The sequence below is a fragment of the Petromyzon marinus genome, chromosome 7 (assembly GCF_048934315.1).
Source record: "Petromyzon marinus isolate PM22_M1 ecotype Great Lakes invasive population chromosome 7, UKy_Petmar_22M1.pri1.0, whole genome shotgun sequence".
NCBI classification, from domain to species: Eukaryota; Metazoa; Chordata; class Hyperoartia; order Petromyzontiformes; family Petromyzontidae; genus Petromyzon; species Petromyzon marinus.
In genome coordinates this window covers 8,317,436-8,337,545 of record NC_133673.1, presented here as the reverse complement: position 1 = coordinate 8,337,545, position 20,110 = coordinate 8,317,436, and the positions used below count along the sequence as shown (strand labels likewise).

Sequence of the window (20,110 nt, the reverse complement as noted above, 5' to 3'; positions counted from 1 at the left end):
TGCATTTGTTCGCGTACGTATTTTTTGTCTGATGCTTGAGTATACAGCAAGGGCTGCTCACAAATAAAAACAGATCTGATCTTGCCCAGGCCACGTAAATTATCATCGCGTTCACCGCTACAGGCCACTGCGGGATTACGCCAGGGTTCTTTTGAGTCTTAAATATCAAGCAGGAGGGGCAATTCCTTGGCCTTTCGGATTACCACTTCCACAGTGCTGCCGCTGCTGCACACATGGGACATTACCGTGTGGTTCAAACGGAGGTCACGGGATTCCAGTCCCGCGGTTTGTGGCGTTTCCTACACTCGTCTCATTTGGTCACGTCGCACACGATTTCCCCACACCAGGCTCACGTATCGTTATCCGTTCCATCCTCATCCGCTGTTCGCTCTAAGCCTGCAAAAATCCACTCTCTCCCCACCACAGCAATTTGATGAATCGTCACTTTGAGGTCAGTGGTCCAGCGTGGTTGACATGAGTCTTGGTGCAAATAATTCAATGCTGCCCCCATCCCACTTGCGTCTAACTTCAACCCTCTCTATAGTACAGCATCTGAACCCCTTGGAGCCATGGGCCCCCGCAGTTGCACCGTCTGCACACTCGATATCCATGCCACTGTTTGGGGCCATGGTTTGATTGAAGATTAAATCGTTTTTATTGTCAGCAATTTTTTACCATCGCCTATGTATTGTTTTACCTTTTCTGTCTTGTTTTGTTCACTCCGTTAGGATAAATGTAACACTGGCGTAGCGTTTGCAACGTATTTACATAAATGGAAAATCATCGACTCTCAGGCACATGATTTAATGTACTATCGAGAATAATCATGTATTTTAACCGATAAAACGGTGCATCATTACATACCTAGCTATAACTACACTTGCCAGTAGTTTTTTGCTGTGAAAATGTAACACTTTTTGCACTTCAGTTAAAAGAGGGAACGTCACAATAGATGGTGGTGCTGTAACGAGTCAGGGTGTATGTGTAGTGGATTAACACGCGCATACAGGGGGGGGGGAATGGTAAAGACGCGCGAGTTGTGGTCAGTGGGGTTACGTGGGGCCGGCCACGTGTGGCGGTGGGAAACTGTGCGGTAATGACGGGCCAATTAAGCTGGGGAGCGATGTACGGCTGTGATTGGCTGGGGTTGGTGTCAAGGGCGGAGTGGCGCCGGAATGTCTGGGAATAGAGGGGGGCAAGTAACAGGTGCGGGGGGGGGGGCGCGGGGCGTCGGTGGCACGCGGCCTAATAATTGGTTGGTAATGAGAACGGGGATATATTCGGGAGACGGGAAGAACGAGGGGAGTTGGCGCTGGGACTGGAACGAAGCAGGTCGGGGAGAAACGGAGCGAAAACATAGGAGACAGAACAGGCTAGCAGTAGAGCAGAGACAAGCAGAGACAAGCAGAGAGAGAGAGAGACAGAGAGAAGCAGAGACAAGGAAAGAGAGAGAGAGACAGCGGGAGACAGGGATACAGCGTGAGACGGAGAGAGACAGAGACAGCGGGAGCGAGACAGAGACAGCGAGCGACGGAGGGAGACAGGGACGACGGAGGGAGACAGAGACAAGGACGACACAGAGAGACAGTGAGGGATGGGGGAGGAAGCGGAGTGAGCGAGACGGGCGGCGAGCGAGCTGCGGCTAAGCGAAATGACGGAGTCACAGACGTGATGTGAAGAGTCACAGACGTGATGTGAAGAGTCGCAGACGTAATGTGAAGAGTCACAGACGTAATGTGAAGAGTCACAGACGTAATGTGAAGAGTCACAGACGTAATGTGAAGAGTCGCAGACGTAATGTGAAGAGTTGCAATAAAAGTGGCGTCGGAGAAAACAAGGAAGTTGTCCGCGTCAAGTCGACCACTACATATGTAACATTGATTTATTTTATTGATTCAATATTTTTTGTTTCTTTCCCCAATGTTTTCCCAATTGTGCTGTCAGAAATGACGTCATGAGACAAAGTATGCATTCGGATCTCTCATAGAGAGTGCAACCCTTCATGTTTGAGAACGATCCACGGAAGTGGATATTACAGAACTATTTCTGAGATCCCTTCTCCGCAGAAGGGGAAAACACTTTACCACCCACGAAAGCACTTGAGTAATGTTATTTCTATGACAGTCAAGCCAATATGCTTTTCATTATTATTAGAGGTCGAATTTAGCCAATGCTGAACTTGAGCAGATGGTTTAATCAGTTGTGGTTGCCTGAATTTGAACCAGGTCTCCCCAATGTCACCTCAACGCTCTGATCTCTGAACCACCAGGCCAATTTGATGTGCGTGTTAAAAGTGAATTGAACTTGATAGAAATTACATAAATGATGGCTAGAGTTGGAGTTCTTAACATAAAACTCAAATCTTCCACAAATTGTTTCTCTTGCACAAATCGTTGCTCATTGTCGTGCAAATCTCAATTATTTAAGTGTACAAATTTTACGGAATGTCGTCTGGGTTCTTGTGATGGATTGTGGATAACACAATAAGTTAAAACGGTGATTCTCAACCTTTTTCATTCCATTGCACACTATCGAGCCGGCTCTTGCCGGAACATCGAACCAAAAACTTACCATGGGTCCGAATGGGCGGGTGGGAATGCATTGTAGCTGACAGAGAATTCACGATCCCTTATACATTTTTTTTCAATCGAGAATAAGGAAATCAATTGGCCCTGCCAAAATCTCAACTTTGTAACTTTGTAAATGTATCTGTCTGTGTGTCTCCATGTCTGTGTCTATTTCCATGTCTTTGTGTGTCCCTGTGGGTGTTTCTCCATGTCTTTGTGTGTCCCTGTGGGTGTTTCTCCATGTCTCCATGCCTGCATGTATGTTACCGTGTCTGCCCAGCTGCGCATGCCCAACCGAGGGAGTTTAGAGGGCCGGGGGCGGCGGCTGACGGTTGTCTGCTGCCGTACTGCGCCCTGACCAATGGAGAGGGTAAGAAGTGGGGGGTGGGAGCTTGGGATTGTTTTCTTTACTTTCATTCCGAAAAAAAACACAGTGCTCTTGGGACGTTGCCGGTTGAGAAGCACCGATTTCACAAATAGATATATCAATAAATACAGTACAAAAACATATCAACAGGGTCCTGTTTCAACAGACAACATAAATTAACAACTAGATCCATCAGCCTACGAGCCTTCTGGACCATTTTATTTCTGCAGATTTTTGTTCAACAGGTCATAATCTATCGATGGGGCTCATAAAGTCAAAACTGATCCAAAGTTTTCACATTGCTTATTTTTTTCCTCGATGGGCCATTTTTTGATGTTTCGATATAAATGTGCAAGTTCCACTATACCACAATTAACCAATCCAGGGACATTATGTAAGCCATTATGTAACTGGCAAATCAGTCCATATGTTTTGTTCATCATGTGAATTGCCCCAGAGTTCGCCAACAGTGATGGACTACTTAAATGAATACTGGCATGGAAAATCTTTTTAGCATTTGCAGGCGGAATGCCACTTGAGGAAGCTGCTGTCCCCAGACAGCAAACGTCTCCAGCATGTAACCTTTAGGTTAGTGGGGTTTGTGTACATAATTACCGTTGCAAATTCATGACGGTATATATCGCTTTTTCTACTTGCGAGATGTTAGTACGACAATATTAATTGCCCACGGTGAGACTAGTGATGTCCCTGTTTGGTACCCAAATAAAAAAAAACTTTATATGCATATGCCGTATGTCCCATGATTTGAAGTTTAACAGGGGACCTCTTAACACAAGGATACAAGCATGTCCTCTTTTGAACCTGTATAAAACTTTAATTACTGCTCGTGCCAAAAACATCGGCAGACTCTTTGATCTTTTACGGTGAAATTGCTTCGTGTCTTTTACTAAGTCCACCATGGCATCAGCTATTTGTACACTGCATACAGAGAACGTACAATGAATTCAAATTGTGTTTCTATGCAATTGGGGGAAAAAAACACACTTTTTGTAACTATTGCAAATACTGCACTGTATATTTAATGTGACAGACGTTTTCATAAAGTTCACCGGCAGTGCAACATACAAAATAGGTTCTTATGTACAAAAAAAGCTGGAAAACTAAAGAGTGATTGTAAAGTAATGTAAAATGCCCCAGAGAAAACTACAATTGGAGATTTATGACTTCAAAGGATTGAAGCAGGAACCTCAGAAATATATCCAAGAAAAACATGAGGAAAAGAATTTGATGCCATAAATATTGCAGAGGAAGGGATGCAAGAGCGTTTTTGAGGGTGACAAATATATTGGCCTATGCGGTTATTCATGCAGAGAAGCGAACGTGTGTAAATGCTCTGATTTACTGTTCTGTATGCAAAACTAACTTCTAATGGAACAAACCTCGTTCAAAATGTCATGGGGCACGGTCAATTGAGGCTCAAAGGTATACTGCAAACCGAACAAGTCCATGCGCGTATTTTAACACGTAATGCGTCATCTCCATATACATAAAAGGCAAAGTCGTGATTTATTATTTTAATATAATTTTCTACATGCGTGACTTTACCGAAAAAAAGAAGGCCAATGAGTATAAAAGGCAAAGTTGTGAATGTGTGTGTGTTCAAAATGGTTAGCGTACTTCCCGACATGCAACAAACTTGAAATTTGCCATGTGGATACTTTCCAGACTGTACATCATGCAAAAATTATTTTAAAAATACACTTTTGTATATATATTTTTTTTGGGGGGGGGGGGAGGGGCGCAATAATGCATTTATATTTTGCACGGCAAGTGAGTTGTGACGTCACATCTCTGTCATGTCACCCGCGCACGTGGTAGCGTCACGGAGTGTGCCTGCTCATGTCGAAGGCACACTGCAGGTCTAAGGCGTTCTTCGCGCAGCATTGCTTTATTAGTTCAGTCGTTTACTGCCGCACGCACCCTGAAAGTTGTGTGTGTGTCTGCAGCAAGCGCGTGTATGTGTACCTATGGACACGTGCGCGAGTGTGTGTGTGTGTGTGGGGAGCGGTAGTGTAGTGGTTAGCGTGCTGTGTGTGTGTCTGTGTGTGTGGGGGGAGCGGTAGTGTAGTGGTTAGCGTGCTGTCTGTGTGTTTGTATCTGTGTGTGTGTCTGTGTGTGTGTGGGGAGCGGTAGTGTAGTGGTTAGCGTGCTGTCTGTGTGTGTGTCTGTGTGTGTGTGGGGGGGGGAGCGGTAGTGTAGTGGTTAGCGTGCTGTCTGTGTGTGTGTCTGTGTGTTTGTGTCTGTGTGTGTCTGTGTGTGTGTCTGTGTGTGTGTGGGGAGCGGTAGTGTAGTGGTTAGCGTGCTGTCTGTGTGTGTGTCTGTGTGTGTGGGGAGTGGTAGTGTAGTGGTTAGCGTGCTGTCTGTGTGTTTGTATCTGTGTCTGTGTGTATGTGTCTGTGTGTGTGTCTGTGTGTGTGTGTGGGGAGCGGTAGTGTAGTGGTTAGCGTGCTGTCTGTGTGTGTGGGGAGTGGTAGTGTAGTGGTTAGCGCGCTGTCTGTGTGTTTGTATCTGTGTCTGTGTGTGTGTGGGGAGCGGTAGTGTAGTGGTTAGCGCGCTGTCTGTGTGTGTCTGTGTGTGTGTGGGGAGCGGTAGTGTAGTGGTTAGCGCGCTGTCTGTGTGTGTGTCTGTGTGTGTGTGGGGAGCGGTAGTGTAGTGGTTAGCGCGCTGTGTGTGTGTGTGGGGAGTGGTAGTGTAGTGGTTAGCGCGCTGTCTGTGTGTGTGTCTGTGTGTGTGTCTGTGTGTGTGGGGGGGGAGTGGTAGTGTAGTGGTTAGCGCGCTGCGCCACGAACCTGGCGACTCGAGTTCCATTCCTGCTCACGGCCACCACCGGTGACTATTATTTGAACCGTTCCTGGGCCTCCCCTAGGTCGACTCAGCCTCAAAAGAGTAACTCGTGTGGTGTGTGAACATCGCCACTGGGGGGACAAAGGCAGGTAGTAAAGCTAGTACATTGTAGCAGGAATAATATTAATACCCTTTACTTAACCAGGTAAGAGTCCACTGAGATGATGAAAGGTTTATTTTGCAAAGTTGACATGGCAAATTATACTGTACGTGCACACACCTGTGATCCAGCACTTTGGAGGTGATAATTAGTGGATCTCACGTATGTGCGAAACTCTCAAACCCACTCCACAGTTCAGCAAGTGTATTAAATCTTTGAGCGCTATCCCCTTATATGCATAGGTTTTCTCCAGGTTCTGTACTTTGGTTTCCTCCCACGTGAAGATAAACACTCGTTAAAGGAATTGGCCAAACATCCCAATTCAAGATCACTTAGGCTTTCCTGAATAAAGAATGGACATTATTTTTAACATCATAATCTACATTTAGATTTAAAGCTTTCGTGGCTGCAGGGATTCATATTCTTGGTTCTTTCGGTAAAGTCACGTAGAAGGGAAACAATAAAATAATAAAATATAAAACAATAAAATTGAGAATTTTATTAAAATAATAAAAATATGAAATAAAATTGATAATTTTATTGTTTTATATATTTTTTATTTTATTGTTTCCTTTCTACGTGACTTTACCGAAAGAACCAAGAATACATTATAATCTAGTTATTGGACATTGCTACATTTTCATCACAGCATTTTGGTTATGATGCTATCACACAATTGGCCACTGTTATTAATTGTGATTAAAAAATATATAATTTCTGTTGTGTGTAGAGCCAATAGCCTACTTTGGCAATGTCCTACAGTGCTACCTAGCAGTGGCAGGACTCAAACTATCAAAGTATGCAAACTTATTCAGTTGTGAATGCCCTAATAACCAAGACACGAATGCGTGTATCACTAAAGCTAGTAACCCTTTAGCTTGTAAAATATTTTATTTGATATTTTGTTTTCCAAAAAAAACTGTGGCGATAAATTCCAAAAAGCCCTTGTAAAAAAAACTCTTAAAATATGGTCTTTAAGAATGTACGTGGCAGCTTGAGATTTTTTAAAAGCATGTTTCATAGGCACACCTCACCAAATGTAAGCATTTCCACGGCGATAACGGATGTCGCAGCCCAAAGGTCAGTGTTTTTATTCCTATTAATCTTCATTTTATACCTTCTCGTGTGTGTGTGTGTCTGCCCGAGGCAGCGTTGTGTGGATTCACTTCATTCCTCGTTAATATGGCAATGCCCTCTGATAAAAAGACTGCCGCATTTTTTCCCAATTACCACCATTTCCATCGTTTTTTTTTACTTTTCCATCTGTATACGTTTCCGTCACTCGTCTATCGCTACTACCATGGTTATTGTTCCCGTAAATTTCACTCACTGATTTTTCTACCCATGATGTTGGGAACTCTGTTTCGTCTCATCTATACTGTGGTCACCCATAACACTGCAGGTCAAAACACTTCTTCTCTCTTCTTCCCTTGCACTGCTTGACTTTGGAATTCCCGCCCTCCCCGTCTCTTTTTCCTAATTTCTCATAAGTTTACTCAAAGAAACGTATTACTTATCTATCACAGCTTTAATAGTGCTGTTTGTTGCTGGCCACTTGGCATTTTAGGCGTTTGGGGCTGTTGCTCAGCAACAGTGATATATATGTACAGCATACACATACAGTTACTCAATATAAACTGAATGAAATGTTATTTAAATTGTTTTTCCTTTGTATTTATGATACGTGAACTAATTATACTTTGCCCTTGAACACGATGGATAAAAGCATAAACAATATGAGCAGCACTCCAATCTGTCTTCACATCTAAATAAAACATATTTTTGTTCATCAGCCACTTTCCTGATCAACATTATCAAGCAGCATTTGTTTTAGCAACCAACATTTTGGCTGGTTTTGACCTTGCGGGTGTCATAGCAGTTAGGCTTGTTAAACAAATGGCTCTGGGTTACTATATGTCATTGGCAGAAAGCTTATTCCAGGTAAGATATGAAATCAACTCACGTGCAGGTGAGAGAGCGTATTCCTTCGCATGACCATGGGGAATGACAGTGGCTTGAGGAGCCCTTTATCCAGCAGTGGATTTATGGCTGCTGCTGCTGATGATTAAACTGAGTTCAAACTGGACATTTATTATTTAAGGCCGGGCATGGTGGGGCATGCGTACGATCCAGAAATTTTGAGGCACGGGTTTGTGCATCACATCGGTGTATTTGTGAAACTCCCAAACCGATTCGGCTGCAAGGTGGCCAGGAAAAGGCAGTACAGCAAAATGGTAGTGAATCTATCTCCTCACATGTATGGTGGGTTTTCCGTATGTACTCTGGTTGCCTACCACATACAAATCACTCCTCAATATTGAATTGGCCACACATAACAAATCAGGACCATCCTGAACACTACTTTTGCGGCTGTGAGGTTTTCCTGGGAAAATAAATATCAATATTCAAAACTGTTAAATAAATGTGACTTCAAAACAACTTATAAAAACATGCCATAGACCTGTTATCCTTATAATACAGTAGTTAGAAATTCCATATTTTATTTTAATGGAATACATGAAATATTCTTTGATGCAGAGATTGCTAGTCTTTGTGATGCTTGGAAAATGTCTATGTTGAGTGTTTTCACTTGTGAGAGGAAACCACGGTTCCCCCAAAAAATGCACTTACATGAGAGAATATCACTAACACCTCAGAGATATAACAACAACCTACTTGTTGCACAGCCTATATTTTCAGAGAAATATATGCCACACACAGGTTCCATGTCTACATGATCCACCGACTCGGCATCTGAGTTACAGATGCCGAGTTACATTACAGGTGTGTGCCAACACGCTGCCCATAGATGCAATGTTTAGTTTTTTGCGTATAGATTACACACCTACAAGTCAATATTACTTTCCTAAACTTTACGAGGACAGGATTATTTGTTTATTACATACCATCCCCAATTTGACCTCCATCCGTTGGTATCTGGGGAGGAAGTGCACCCTTATATGAACATCCACAGTAATCAAATGACACAAACGCTTGCTGTTGAGCACAGCTTGTAAAAACACAATTTACTTTTTGTTGGTCTGGGGCAGGGAGTTAGAAAACAGTTCAAGTGACGTGTTTCATTTGCTGTGACAATGTTTTGTTAAATTAGACAGCCGGACCGGTGTTTTGCTAAATTAACTTGCAGTTGCTTTAGCCCTTTGCAAACACCCAAAATATGTATAGCAACTAACTGCAAGTCCGCAACTTAAAAGCACAGCTCCTTTTAATAAAAGTTTCAAAAGCAGCTGGATGTCACATCGAAAGGGCCCTTACTGGCGCCGATAACGACATTCGCATTTAGGATCTCTGTATTTATTTTAATCAGACATGTTTTATTGCATGAAAGTGATACAGCCCAACGTGTACAAGTCTGGACTAGATTATCAGTTTATTAAATTCATGGGTTATTTTTATTCACTTATGACCTTTATATACAGTATATTATCACAAACATTTGCTTTGGGTTCAGTGATAATTAGAATTAAAATGAGTAAACGGTTTAAATAAAAGTGACAGCCTTGGTTAACGTGTCCTCTGCAGATTAAAAACCTGCTGTTTACGACCCCACAACCTGCTCCCAATTAAACACACTCCTAGAACTTGGATTAAAGTCAAAAGTTGTAGAGCACAGCTGAAGATGATCAGCGTGAACCGATAAAATGTGACAAAATGAGGAGTCATCAGAATATCCGCGATGAACGGGAAAACCAGCGGGTGTTTTTCTCTGCCCAAATTCAAGAGCACGGTGCAGCTGCGCTGTAGACAAGACTTACAGCCACACAAAAAAACTGCCTGAAAAACAGCAATAAATTACGAGGAAGCACTAACAACTTAAGTGGTGGAAAAAATAAGTCTTATTCTCCGAAAAGGAATAATACATCCTGCAAAAATGTGTTACCATGTATCACTTTATGTTGGGGAGGTGAATTTGCAAGACAACAAGATCTTCATCACAGCCAATTTTAACATATTAAACATCGACGCTGTGGAGCTGCGTATTCATGGGCTTTTTTGCGATGTATTTTGTAAATGTTCCAATCTTATTAGCTGCTCTAAAAGTGAAAGGGTATCTTTCATGCATTACAATAAATGGACATTAGTGTTATGTTCTGAATGAGAAATTGAAACAAAAATCTGTTTGTCTAACAATACAGTCAAACACATTGTCTTTTTTCCACAATTTATCCCAATGATAGTATTAATGGCATGTAATTGAGTATCCATTCAGATGTCTGCCTTTTAGTTGGCAACTGGTTTAATTAAAGCAACTGTCTGGTCAAGACTGTCAAATCTTAATTGAAGCCATTCAGCTCTATTGGATAGTCTTCGTAAGTACTGTATTTATAAATTAAGTTACTAAAATAATAAAGAGAGTTTTGTTTCAATCCACAGCTAAATGAAGGCCTCCGTATGCCATGTTATCATGGTATTTTTTTTACCATACTTCGCCACGCTGGTCATTGCAGCTTGGTGAAGGAGCTGATCAGAATTGGCTCAAACATCACACACTATTGATGTTAGCCGTAGCCAGGAACTCAATTCAGGCCACTGGGATTTTGTAGCGTAATCACTGCATCACCACTCCCCCCAATGAGTATTTATATTAAACAAAAGTCTAAATTGTCACGAAATCAATTATTTAAACTTACAATGCAATTACATTTGCATATTTAAACCGTAAAAATGTGATTGCACTTCAATACACGATACAGACAGGGAAAAACAAGCACCTAAAGAGTCTGGGATTTTAACAGTGAGGTTGGCCAGAGGGAATTCAAGACTGCAGGAGTACGTTAAAACAAAAAGCACAGAACGGTAACTAGAGCAAGTTTAAAAACATCACTTGGGAATAAAAAAAAATATTTCTATTGCACCTTTTGCTTTTTTCTTATGTCTGTCCATGCCTCCCATAACATGAACAACACATTGTACAAAATTTTTTAAAAACACGCACAGCTCTTATAAGCTGTGTTTTGTAAGAAATAAAAAAATGCACGTATTGGGGATAAGCTGCAGAAACAGAGTTTCATCGGAAGAGCTGAGGGAGATAGGTTATGCTGTTTTCTGCAGCTGAGTGATAATTCTGCGTCTCTTCACCATCACGGAGTTCCCAGCTGTGGACACGGACACTGGAAACCACTGAAAGTCATGCCACAATGCCCATTCGTGCCTCTAATTACCAACCAGGATCTCATAATAGCGAAACTTTGAAATGGAAAATCCGCCAAAGAACAGCCGTTGACAAAAATATCATTCTATATTATTTTGTAATAAAACTATTGCAGGCTTAAAATCATTACTTGGATAAATTGCTCAGCTAATAACCTTTGAGGGTGGTAGCAGTGGTGCAAGAGTTTGCGAAATACAACTCCCACAAACTGTTTCGAGCACAGTTGGTTAGGTTTTCTTTAGGGCAGCTCTTCATTAGCAACACAACTTTATACTTTTGTTAATTTTGAATCATCTCTACGAGAGTTACCATGTCCCGTCCCATTGCGGATGGACAGATAAACTGAGGGCTCTAGCAACCATACTTTCAACTTTGGTTGTAAAGCTTAAAAAAAGGTCTGGAAAACACATTTATTTTTGCAAAACAAATCCTTATATTACATGTGAAAATGAATGCATTTCGACCACAGTAAAAATGGATATTATAATTCTCTCCATATGCATATAATGTACTGCCCTCTCAATTGTAGAGCATTTTAAGATGAGGTTGTTGATTAATGTACTTTTTGACATTGTCAAAATAATTTACAATACAGCAAAACCTTATGCGGCAGGACTAATTGAGGGAAGTCTTTTTCCAGTTACGGGGTAAGTCTGACACATTGAAACTAATTCAACGATGCATACGGTATATGTACCATTTGGTTGATTGTATTTGTTAACGTGGTAAAGAAACATTGAGCCTCAAACTGTTTTAAAAGAATGACCCATGAAGGATCTTAATGAATAAAAAGCAAGTTAAATGCATAATTATAACATTTCAGCCTCTGAGTCGCAAAGACATTCAGGTAATGCACCATTCAAGTAACACTGGCAGGTAATTCTCATCAACACTGAAGCACCAATTGGCACAAAGTCCGATAACCACGTGTACAGTGATGTAGTGCAACATCACAACTACATACAGTGAGGGAAAAAAAATATTTAATCCCCTGCTGATTTTGTACGTTTGCCCACTGACAAAGAAATTATCAGTCTATAATTTAATGGTAGGTTTATTTGAACAGTGAGAGACAGAATAACAACAAAAAAATCCAGAAAAACGCATGTCAAAAATGTTATAAATTGATTTGCATTTTAATTAGGGAAATAAGTATTTGACCCCTCTGCAAAACATGACTTAGTACCTGATGGCAAAACCCTTGTTGGCAATCACAGAGGTCAGACGTTTCTTGTAGTTGGCCACCAGGTTTGCACACATCTCAGGAGGGATTTTGTCCCACTCCTCTTTGCAGATCTTCTCCATGTCATTAAGGTTTCGAGGCTGACGTTTGGCAACTCGAACCTTCAGCTCCCTCCACATATTTTCTATGGGATTAAGGTCTGGAGACTGGCTAGGCCACTCCAGGACCTTAATGTGCTTCTTCTTGAGCCACTCCTTTGTTGCCTTGGTCGTGTGTTTTGGGTCATTATGCTGGAATACCCATCCACGACCCATTTTCAATGCCCTGGCTGAGGGAAGGAGGTTCTCACCCAAGATTTGACGGTACATGGCCCCGTCCATCGTCCCTTTGATGCGGTGAAGTTGTCCTGTCCCCTTAGCAGAAAAACACCCCCAAAGCATAATATTTCCACCTCCATGTTTGACGGTGGGGATGGTGTTCTTGGGGTCATAGGCAGCATTCCTCCTCCTCCAAACACGGCGAGTTGAGTTGATGCCAAAGAGCTCCATTTTGGTCTCATCTGACCACAACACTTTCACCCAGTTGTCCTCTGAATCATTCAGATGTTTATTGGCAAACTTCAGACGGGTATGTATATGTGCTTTCTTGAGCAGGGGGACCTTGCGGGTGCTGCAGGATTTCAGTCCTTCACGGCGTAATGTGTTACCAATTGTTTTCTTGGTGACTATGGTCCCAGCTGCCTTGAGATCATTGACAAGATCCTCCCGTGTAGTTCTGGGCTGATTCCTCACCGTTCTCATGATCATTGCAACTCCACGAGGTGAGATCTTGCATGGAGCCCCAGGCCGAGGGAGATTGACAGTTATTTTGTGTTCCATTTGCGAATAATCGCACCAACTGTTGTCACCTTCTCACCAAGCTGCTTGGCAATGGTCTTGTAGCCCATTCCAGCCTTGTGTAGGTCTACAATCTTGTCCCTGACATCCTTGGAGAGCTCTCTGGTCTTGGCCATGGTGGAGAGTTTGGAATCTGATTGATTGATTGCTTCTGTGGACAGGTGTCTTTTATACAGGTAACAAGCTGAGATTAGGAGCACTCCCTTTAAGAGTGTGCTCCTAATCTCAACTCGTTACCTGTATAAAAGACACCTGGGAGCCAGAAATCTTTCTGATTGAGAGGGGGTCAAATACTTATTTCCCTCATTAAAATGCAAATCAATTTATAACATTTTTGACATGCGTTTTTCTGGATTTTTTTGTTGTTATTCTGTCTCACACTATTCAAATAAACCTACCATTAAAATTATAGACTGATCATTTCTTTGTCAGTGGGTAAACGTACAAAATCAGCAGGGGATCAAATACTTTTTTCCCTCACTGTAGTTTAGTTTGACACATAGGCTGTCGCGACCAATATTATCTATGATAAAGGTATTTTTTTGGGTGAGATCGCGTAAATAAAAATGTGTCGTGAAACACGCCACCACCCGGCACATCTAATTAGTAAGGCTTGTCACGTAAACAAAACGTGCCAATTAGTAACTACTTCAGCACACTGGTGTGTTGGTAGAGGAAACCCAAAACGACATTTACACTTCGAGTACCGTGATGTTTCGCTGGTGATTACAACCAGCTTCATCAGGCGGTTGAGCCAGAATTGTGAATAAGTCCTTTCTGCTATCGATCTTAAATATCTGTGGGACCCTTTTTGCCAGTATCGAAGATGATGAAAATATAAGAATCGATTTTACCCTTTCTGGCAATAAAACGGGTGTTCAGATGTCCAAATGATCACCACAAGAGTAAAAGAACAACCAAGTAAATATTAAATACCCCCAAATACAACTGTCGGCAGTGGCAGAACACGCGTGCCATTGAGGACCCTCAATTTTCATAATGTTGAAGTTCTATGCAAAACTAGTTACGACTTGCCGATACTACTTAGAGAATCCAAAAAAATTAAAATAATTGTATCCGTTAGGATTGCGAAAAACATTGTTTAAATGCATGCCTATACGGGTCACCACACTTCAATAGGGATTACCATTGAACAACAATAGGTACATATTCTTGGTTCTTTCGGTAAAGTCACGTAGAAGGTAAACAATAAAAAAACCCGCCACTTTTTCAAAATTTCTTGCTGTGGTTTTCACCCCTGATGATGATTGCTTGCGTTGCAGTCGAAACGTCGTGATAATTGTATTGTTTTATATATTTTTATTATTTTATTGTTTCTCTTCTACGTGACTTTACCGAAAGAACCAAGAATATGAATCCCTGCAGTCACGAAAGCTTTAAATCAAAACAATAGGTACGGTTATTTAGTGCACGCAATCAACAGGAAGGTACTAGATTACTAGAACAATGGGCTCGCATTATGCGCATGCATAATGTGCGTTAATTACCATACAAATAACCCAACCTGGCAATGGATATCCATAGTGATTTTAATGCATTCATCAATCGGCCTCCCCACTTGGAGGAAGAAGTTGCTCACAAGTGATGTCACCACATCCACCCCTCGACTTAATCATAAAATAATACTTTGCTGGTTGTAAATTCAAGCTTTTTTTCAATTTAAAACAACACTTACAATATTTACGTGATCGAACCCAACAACAAATATAACCTGTATTTTATTTTATACCTACGTGATTTTACCGAAAGAACCAAATATTATAACTTTTATTATTACGAAATCGCGAAACTCCGCCCCCCCCGCCCCAAAACCCCTACGGACGATCCGTAGCTTTAAAAAAATTCCCCTAAACCCCATTTGTATTTCACACAACGGATACGCAGTCACGTCATCTTGAGGGGGGTGGGGGTGTGTGAGGGGGGGGCGAGCCCGGATTGACTCCAGCCGCGTGATCGCTTCCGTCCAATCGCCTTTGGGAATCGCGCGCGTACGCTGTAGGTAATGTAAAGTCCTCCCCCCCACCCCCGTGGTATTTTGAGGGGGGAGGTTTGAGGCCTTCGTCTGCGGCTGAGCGCGCAGTGAGTTGCCCGGCGGCCGCCGCCGCCGCCGTCTCGTCGGTTGCCTCGCTGTCGCGGCGTTTACTTCCCGCGGCGTAAGGCGACTCGCTTGTACCCAGGCGCGCCACCGCCCCTGCCCGCCCCAGCGCGATCGCGACACCACTCGAGGCGGCCGGCTTGTTGTTGTTGTTGTTACAAGGCCCGGGCGGTGACGCCGTCGCGTTTACGGGCTGGGTCGCGCGCGCGCGGGTTCCTGATTTGTTTTTGCCACCAACGCGACGACTGTGCGTCGTGTGCTGTGTCTGTGTGTGCTGTGTGTGTGTGTGCTGTGTCTGTGTGTGCTGTGTCTGTGTGTGCTGTGTCTGTCCGTGTGTGCTGTCTCTCCGTGTGTGCTGTGTCTGTGTGTGCTGTGTCTGTCCGTGTGTACTGTCTCTCCGTGTGTGCTGTGTCTGTCCGTGTGCTGTGTCTGTCCGTGTGTGCTGTGTCTGTCCGTGTGTGCTGTGTCTGTCCGTGTGTGCTGTCTGTCCGTGTGTGCTGTGTCTGTCCGTGTGTGCTGTGTCTCTCCGTGTGTGCTGTGTCTGTGCGTCGTGTGCTGTGTCTGTGCGTGTGTGCTGTGTCTGTCCGTGTGTGCTGTGTATGTCCGTGTGTGCTGTGTATGTCCGTGTGTGCTGTGTCTGTGCGTGTGTGCTGTGTCTGTCCGTGTGTGCTGTGTATGTCCGTGTGTGCTGTGTCTGTCCGTGTGTGCTGTGTCTGTCCGTGTGTGCTGTGTCTCTCCGTGTGTGCTGTGTGTGTGCTGTGTCTGTCTGTGTGTGCTGTGTCTGTCTGTGTGTGCTGTGTCTGTCTGTGTGTGCTGTGTCTGTCCGTGTGTGCTGTGTCTGTCCGTGTGTGTTGTGTCTGTCCGTGTGTGCTGTGTCTGTCCGTGTGTGTTGTGTCTGTCCGTGTGTGCTGTGTCTGTCCGTGTGTGCTGTGTCTGTCCGTGTGTGTCTTAACGACACAGTGGGGGCGTTGGGGGGCGGTCGTAGCAGTTCGCGCGCCGCGCTACGAACCCGGCGACCCGAGTTCGATTTGCCCGCTCACGGCCACAAAAGCTGCTGACGAGTTTCTGAACCGGTGCTGGACCTCCCCGAGGGCGACTCGGCCTCAAATGAGTACCTGGTGTGGTGTTAAAAAAAAAAATCGCCACTGGGGGAGACAAAGGCGGTCGGGCGTGGTTACTGGCCTCCCATCCCCCTCGTGTGCCGTGCCGGCATTCACAGGCGCTCACGAACAGCACTCGCCCCCAACATTCTGTTAAGGCTACACGGGGGAGTGGGGGATCTTTGTAACCGCACAACATCCACACATTGTAGGGTAGTCTAGCTGTAGTCATCAAAATTACGTAGATCTTGGCAACGTATTGCCAGGTGAAGGCGCCCCCCACGGCGTGTGAATCGTGTGGGAATGTTTGACCATACTTCACCACGCTGCTCAGTGCGTCTTGGTAAAGGAAGCGGCGGAGGAGCCCCCGGACCCCTTGATATCGTAATTATAACCACTTTCTCCAGGGTCTGTAAAAATAAAGCCATTTTGTAGGAAGCAATGTATATTGTAAACATATGTTTACAGAAAATAAGTTAATAATTCTGCTCAGGTGGCTCAGCGACTGAGCGAGCGTCTCACAAGGTTGTGAGTTCAAATCCCAGATGGGAGTCGACTTAGCTCATCATCTCCGTGGTCGATAAAATTACCAATTTGTGAGGAAGTCAGCAGTTTAACGGATTAACGCATGAATAGACACGCCGTCATATGAATGTGGAATTCAGGACCGCGGTGGTGAGATGTTAACTACCTCGCCTGGCATACAGGTGGCTGTGGGTTCAATCCCGACCCTGACGCTTGTACGTTTGGAGTTTCCATTTCTCTCTCCCCGTGGTCACGTGGAATTTTATCCGGAGCCTCCTGTTTTTCCTTCCACATTTAGAAATATGCGTTGAGAGTATTTGGCTGCAGTACATTTCCACGTTATAAGCCACTTTGAGGTATCATTTGTGGCCAGGTGGCTTCTGAAAAATTACTACAGTGTATATATATAGCTCAGTGGGCCTGACATGGTAAAGTAAAAATAGTAAAATTTTCACTTCCGCCTCTGGACCATGAGCGAGATGAGCGCCTCTGCTAATTTCAGCAGGAAATTACATACTGACTTTAGAAAATAAGACTATCGGTTCTTCAGAACCATGGGCACAAATATTATTTTACAAAATAGTGTGTAAAAATGGCGAGATTCATGCATTAAATTAGGAACAGGTCGGTGAACCGGGGGCCAATTGTAAGTTACGTGAGCTTGCAAAGGATACTTCAATAGAAAGCATAATTGCCGATGGACAAGGCTAGTGACAATCGCACCAAAAAGAATACACCTGAGGATGACCACTGCAAAGATGAAGCGAGATATCAGTTCATGCACAGGAGCTTGATGGAATGTTGCAATGTAGGCACGTTGTATACAAAGATGGTTTTGGAAGACCACTCAGGAATGAGTGATAAACGAATAGTTATTTTTGTTTAATACTTTTAAATGGATTAGTAAGTTATGGTATGTGTGTGTTCGTTTTCATCAAAAAATTACTTTAATTCTTAGTGAAAATTTTTACTCCATCAATAGGGACGAAACAATTTGAAAGCGTTAGTTTTGCATTATAATGAATGCAGTGTCTGAATTTCCACATGTTGGTGGTTCTAGTGACCGGTGGATGGTCCATGGTCAATGTTAGCATAAAGAACAAGTGCATGCCCTCAGTTGAATACACATCACAGGGAGTCACTGGGCACTATGCTGCTGAAAATCTTTGGCTATGGAATGTTAGTCCAGGGGATTCCTGCAAAATCCTAGACCTTGATCACGGCCATAAATGCTGCACACTATTATTTTATCATTCGGTCATTTAACTTTATAGCATTCATTGCTTTGCACTGTTAAATAATTTTTTTGACATTTTATATTCTTAAAAAAAGGACGATATCGGTGAAACGCAGGAAGTCATTTTTGTACATTGTCGAGCGGGTGAACGTAATCATATTTAATGTGTGACGTTAAGTGTGAAAATGTCAATGTCGCGTGGCTGTGTGAGGGAGGATCACCACTGAGATCAAGGGAGAGTTGAGGAGGGCCACGGGATTTATATTACATTTTGCCCCCCCCCCCCCCACATTATCAGGGACCTTTGTATGCAAATAACCTGAATACAATTTTTGTTTTTACCAAATATTGATAATTCTAAACTATTCGAATAAGTAGTTTGTTTGACAGCAGCAAAAACAGCAATTAAAAATAATTTAATTGTTATTCTGTGTGGACTATAGTGTCCGAAGCGCTTCGTGGTCAGTAGTTATGCTAATTATACATTTTGCACCGAAATATATTGTCCAATATTGGCCGCTGTCCCATCATTTACCAATGCCTGACATGTTGAAATTGAACATTTGGAAGACCTATGTAAGAGGTAATAATTAGTTAAAATACATCAATTCTAAATATTGCCACTATTTAGAGTAAATTAATGTTGGTGTTTAACAATATATAGGGGACTGCTTTTTAACAGTGATGCACAAGTTCAAATAAAAACCTTGGCAAATACATCACGAACATTTCCTTATAACAGAAACATAAAATTGGCAGACATTTCTCTTCATGAAGGACCTTGGTCTGAAACATCAGCCTATTTTTTTTCAAAGGAGTTTTTCGTGATGGATATGGTGGGTTTTTTGTGTGAATACTGGTTATGTTTATAACGATAGTGTGTAGGCTACTACATTCAATTAGGCATCTGTGCAACGTCACTGCTGCTTTTAAGAGTGATGATAATGTTCTTGTGTCTTTTTGCACTACTAATGGCATAGAAAGGGAGTGTTGTGCACATAGTACTGTCTGCAGAGATGAGTTACTTTGTGGATTTAATTTGGCATGGAAAAGGTGCAAGTGCCATACTGCATCATATAGCTGCTCAGTGCCAATGTGTTAAATGCACTCGTATGTTATATTAGGCAGAGGAGTGGAGACAAGGGAGAGATGGTAGGAAGACTAGCAGACCTACGTGCCCCGGGCACCTGCCTGTAACCGTGCCTTTGCAGAAATTTACAGCGTTCGACAGATGAAAATAAAGTGTGATGCACTGCAGACTGCCATGCAAATCTAAATCAGTAGATAACATTTTTTACACTTACATTTGGCTGAATATTAAACCTGTTGCTGTTTTTGTACAATAATACAACTGTACTTATTTTTTTTACCAGTGGTAGTTAAATAAACTGTCTTGCTTTGAAAAAATATTGTAATTCAGAATAACAGTATTCTATAAATATTGTCAGTGTTTAAACTACATTCGTCCATGTTGATTTGACTATTTTGGACTGATAATGAAAGGTAAGCCTTTTTATTGAAAAAACTTTAGTACCATTTGTAAATCGTACTATTTCATTCAAACTTAACAGACTTTAGTACGTATTTTCTAACACTTCAAAAATAACGTGGCAATATGCTGCAACCTTACAATTCATGGCATTTTTAATTACACTCGTTGCTGGATTGACATTTTGAGCCAGAACCCAGCATTTAATTGTCAGAGCCTTGTAGGACCTTTTGATGCGAAATTTGGCAATATACGACTTTTTCCTGCAGCCATCAAACTGGCGCGCTGCAATTCATCTATCTTCCGCAGGGGAGGGCGGATTAGCGTGGGGGCTGGGTCCTGCAGGGCTGTGGGGGGTCACAGACAGCTTGTCCTTTGTAGTGCATCTCGGGATGAAGGACCTCCAAAATTAATGGGCCGCGTGGTCATGAAGTCACAGAACTCCCATCCACCGGTGCAGCGCGGTGTTCCCCCTTTGAACGTCTCCCCTTG

The 20,110-nt window shown here is 42.8% G+C and overlaps 1 protein-coding gene and 1 long non-coding RNA gene across 3 annotated transcripts in view; one reads left to right on the top strand and one right to left on the bottom strand.

Annotated features, from left to right (window-relative positions):
- The window catches only part of LOC142924021 (uncharacterized), an 82,766-nt gene that overhangs the window by 4,111 nt on the left and 58,545 nt on the right, over positions 1-20,110 (bottom strand). The window lies entirely within an intron of this gene.
- NOSIP (nitric oxide synthase interacting protein) overlaps positions 15,124-20,110 on the top strand; it is a 33,887-nt gene continuing 28,900 nt past the window's right edge. The window contains exon 1 of one of the 2 annotated variants that reach the window (XM_032948945.2): positions 15,124-15,251. The gene's annotated coding sequence lies outside the window, so the exon portion shown is untranslated. Of the gene's footprint in view, positions 15,326-20,110 lie in introns of both variants that reach the window. The other variant, XM_032948946.2, reaches the window with a different exon arrangement.